At 36.7% G+C, this 4,336-nt stretch overlaps 1 non-coding gene across 1 annotated transcript; it reads right to left on the bottom strand.

Annotated features, from left to right (window-relative positions):
* Window positions 1-1,059: 1,059 nt before the first annotated feature.
* On the bottom strand, window positions 1,060-1,223 carry LOC132772390 (U1 spliceosomal RNA). Its single transcript, XR_009631155.2, has one exon. It is a non-coding gene; the product is annotated as a U1 spliceosomal RNA (small nuclear RNA).
* Window positions 1,224-4,336: the final 3,113 nt, after the last annotated feature.

Here is a 4,336-nt window from a genome sequence, read left to right as displayed (position 1 = left end):
AGAGCCAGCTGTCAATTATAAAGAAGCACAGGCACTTGAATAATAATGAATAATTTGTCCCTGATATGACACACACACACATACACACACACACACACACACACACACACACATATATATAGGGACTTTACCACTGTGTGGAACCGCCCTAAGTCTCTTCATGTGATTTCTGTTGGTTCTTACACTGTTCTGTGTACCTTATTCCTAAATAAAGAAATTAACCATGAGGAATAAGGTCTCGTCATCTATAGAGGAAACCAATCTATTTTGCAAATTTGAAAATGCCCCCAAAATATTTGTATCCATTTTTGAAATTGATTTATCTTTAATCACTTTTAATGATTTTTTTTAAAAAATGTTCTTTTTCTTAAACTTGGGCATGTTTTAGTTCATTTTTATTATTTATTGTTAATTAATTAACTGGGATTTTGCATAAGTACAAAATGTCAATAAAGATTATACATGTAAATGGCTCTTATCTGAAGGTGTTGAAATTGCCTACTGCCCATAATATAATTTTCCTAAACTTCTTTGGTAGCTTTGTTTAACTGCCTTCAAACATCCGCTGTTTAATACCCACTGAGGCCTCACCTACACTGCCATGCAATGTAGTTTAAAATTGCATTATATGGTAAATGTGGACTCATATAGTACAGTTCAATGCAGTAAATGGCTTTATATGAGACTACACTGACTTTATAATGCTGTTTGAAATTGCATTTGATGGCAGTGTAGATGGGGCCTCAAATACCGATTTCTCCTTTTAAAAAGTGTTGATGTTGATTTTGGATTTACATAGAAGACACATAGCAGACATTCCCAATTTTCAACTTAAAAACCTCCACATATGGATAGATTACACTAAGATTTAATTTATGCTCAGTCTACCCATGCATGCACATATAAACTTATTCTACTACCTACTGGAAACCAGTTCTGATGCACCAATTGCCAGCTGAAGCTGAGTTCATATTTATTTGTTATTTATTTCGGTCATTTCTACCCCACCCTTCTCACCCCCTAGGGGGGACTCAGGGCGGCTTACAATTCAATAAATTACAGGGGAAAGCGCGAACACAGTCCCCCACTACCACAAATTATGCAGTCGAGTTTCCCGCATTTGGGGAAATCGCAGGGGTCAGCACACCCGGAGTGCAATGGATGAGCCTCACCCTGGGAAAACCACCTTTGTGATCATGGTGTCTCCCCTGCCAGGTAAGTTCATACAAATGTGCTTCAGCCACAGATTTATGTAGTACATACAGCCCTGTCAGTCATCCTGCTTGCTTTATAGTAACTTGCAGTATGACTGTTCCTCCTAATAATACTATTGTGGAAGATACACACTTTTAGCTGCTTGGAACTAAAATTGATACTGTATCTTTTTTGATCAGCCAAGCTTAACTGTTCTAGCTGTGAACAACCAACCAGTGTCCTTTCAATTTGTCTTGCTATGTTCTTCTTGCTATTACAATTCCTGAAATAGAGTGGTTTTCAGCTTTTTTTTGAATAGCTTGATAGAGGTTGCTCATGTACCATGTACCTCTAGCATTTGCATGGATATGCACTCAGCTGAAAGCTGTCTCCCTCAGCTATGAAGAATGATGGCAGCAGTTGCTTGTGGAATACTGGAATAGCTTGGAGCAAGCTTGTTTTCTCAAGCAAACAATGCAGTAGAACAGATAAATGTATTGATGTTTGCCCCTATGAACGACTTACCTGCTTGCAACAAACAACCTTGGACAATGGCTTTTGAAATAAGCTTAATTTAAAAAACTTCATTAGTTACTGTGATGACATATAATGTGCTCTTCATAAATATATTAGACAATACAGACATTTTACTGGTAGTCTTGATTTCTCATAAGTTAACACATTACTTGATGTTTCCTCTGGTCCAAAAAACCTATTTATTCTGTATTTTTAATGACGGAAGACTGATGTATATGAATATTGCCCTATATCACAGTATATATATCTTGCTTTAAATCTTTAGCCATTTGAGATAATAGGGTCATAGAATAAATTAATCCTAAGGAAGGATGGTAAATGTCACATCCAGTTACCACATGAATATAAATCACATCAAATAGTAGCTTATATGTATAAATGAGTCAGCACAGCTCAACCACCACAGGTAGAGCTCTCATAAGGACTTCCAACATGACTCAGATTTCACATCTACTGTGAATCATTAAATGAAAAGAAATCAGGCTATGATTTATCTACATATGTGAACTTTCCCAAGGTATAGTTGCAACTGCATTTTGGATAATTATGTAGCACATACTGGCTGAATATATAGATCTCTTTCCCCAATAATTTCCATTGCCCAATCTCCCAGTGTTTTAAAATTTTAAAATTTTAATCCTTACATTTGGCCCTGCCCCGTGTAATCCTGTGTGTTTAATGTCCAATTTTATACTGCTGTGTTGCTTATTATATTGGTTTTACATTTTATGTTTTTATGTTTTATTTCTGTTATGCTTTTGTGTTATATTGTGTTATGCTTTTGTGTAATATTGTGTTTACTGTACTGATGGGTGTGGCCTCATGTAAGCCGCCCCGAGCCCCCCTGGGGGAGATGGAGCGGGGTATAAATAAAGTATTATTATTATTATTATTATTATTATTATTATTATTATCTGCTAGCAGAAATATATCCAGTCCTTATAAAAATAGCTTGGGCAGGAAAAAGTTTGAGGGATTTAGATTAGGGATCACAAATATCTCTGCAGCCAATTCCTGATCTGTTGGTCACCACTGACTGCATGAGAAAACAACTGCATATTCTCCACCTATAAACAGGAATGGGATCTTCAGCCAAACTGGGGGAAATTACAATCTTTACAAGACTTGTACCCAATACAGCCCAGTGACTGCATGCTGTGGGTACTTCAGAAACTTTAAAAAATGCCTTTCAAACAGTGATGCAAGCACACACACACACACACACACACACAATACATTATACCATGAGCACAGTACAATATCAGTGCTATACACAGGGGTGGCTCAATCCATTACACAAAGTAAGCATTTGCAGTATAATTGATTCTACCCAGGGGCACTCTTGAGGGAAAATAGACCTTGACATATGTGAGTTGTAGTTACTGGGATGTATAGTTCACCTACAATCAAAGAGCATTCTGAACTCCACCAATGATGGAATTGAACCAAATATGGCACACAGAACTCCCACGATGAACAGAATATATATATTTATCAGTGATTGGTTGGGGGCGGGGGGGGGGGGGGGCAAAATACTGTTGCTTACCATTGAATATTACCTAGGGCCGCCTCTGGCTATACATCACTATATTGTAATATACAATTATATTGTAATATTATTTGTAATATTACATTTAATATAATGTACAGCTATAGATGGAATTGTACTTGGCATTGGATTGTAATGGGAGTGACTGCTAGAGTGACCATCTGCATTTGCATGGAGAACAACCATGGGACTAGAATTGGTGTCCTGAGAACAGCACAAAGTGCCACCAACAGCTGCCCTATTAAGGAGGCTGAATCACATTTACAAAATATATGGCACAGAGTAGTGGTTCAGCATTGATCCTTTATGATGTACCAATTTTCCCCACTAAAGACAAGCAAAATGCAATGTGAGATGTTGCAAAACAATGAATTCCTATGTATGTATTTATCTACCTACCCTGTTTTCAATTCTGAAACAAAGATATGGTAAACATATCTGCTTGATCCTGTGGATAACATACTAAATCCTTATGCAGGTTTTCCCCCAACTCTTGTGCTGGTGACATATGAGGCCCAATCTCATATATCCCCAGGTATAAATAGACTTCCACATGTGCTAAGCATGAATGACTTTATAGGACTCTGTAATAGAGTTCAGTCAAATACATTTGCCAATTTCCTGTCATTTGGAGCCTGTTAAGTCTGGACTCTAGATCATGAGAACTCTGGAATTGTATTCGGATAATTCTATATAGGTAAGGGATATAAATCTTCACTTAAATGAATATAGAAATAACTTCTTTTTTCTCCTCTCTCCCCCCCCCCCTCTGGGCAAGATTACAAGAGGTTTTTGACATTTTCCAATGATTGGGGTAGGGGGGATTTCTTTGCAAAGAACATTATAAAATTATTTTAGTATTCATAAAAATACAATTTTGTACTTAGCATCAGATCACAGTTTATGCAAAAAAACTATAGCAATGATTTTTTTTCTTTTCACAAAGAAAAGGTCTGAAGATATGAAAAATCTTACATAGGTTGATTGTTTTCTCAATGGAATGTCTCAGTATATCAAGACACCTTTCTCATTGTGGATGACTTTCAAATCCAGTAT

Source organism: Anolis sagrei, chromosome 3, assembly GCF_037176765.1.
Source record: "Anolis sagrei isolate rAnoSag1 chromosome 3, rAnoSag1.mat, whole genome shotgun sequence".
NCBI classification, from domain to species: domain Eukaryota; kingdom Metazoa; phylum Chordata; class Lepidosauria; order Squamata; family Dactyloidae; genus Anolis; species Anolis sagrei.
Note: the sequence above shows the minus strand (reverse complement) of the source record. Positions and strands in the feature narration are given on the sequence as shown.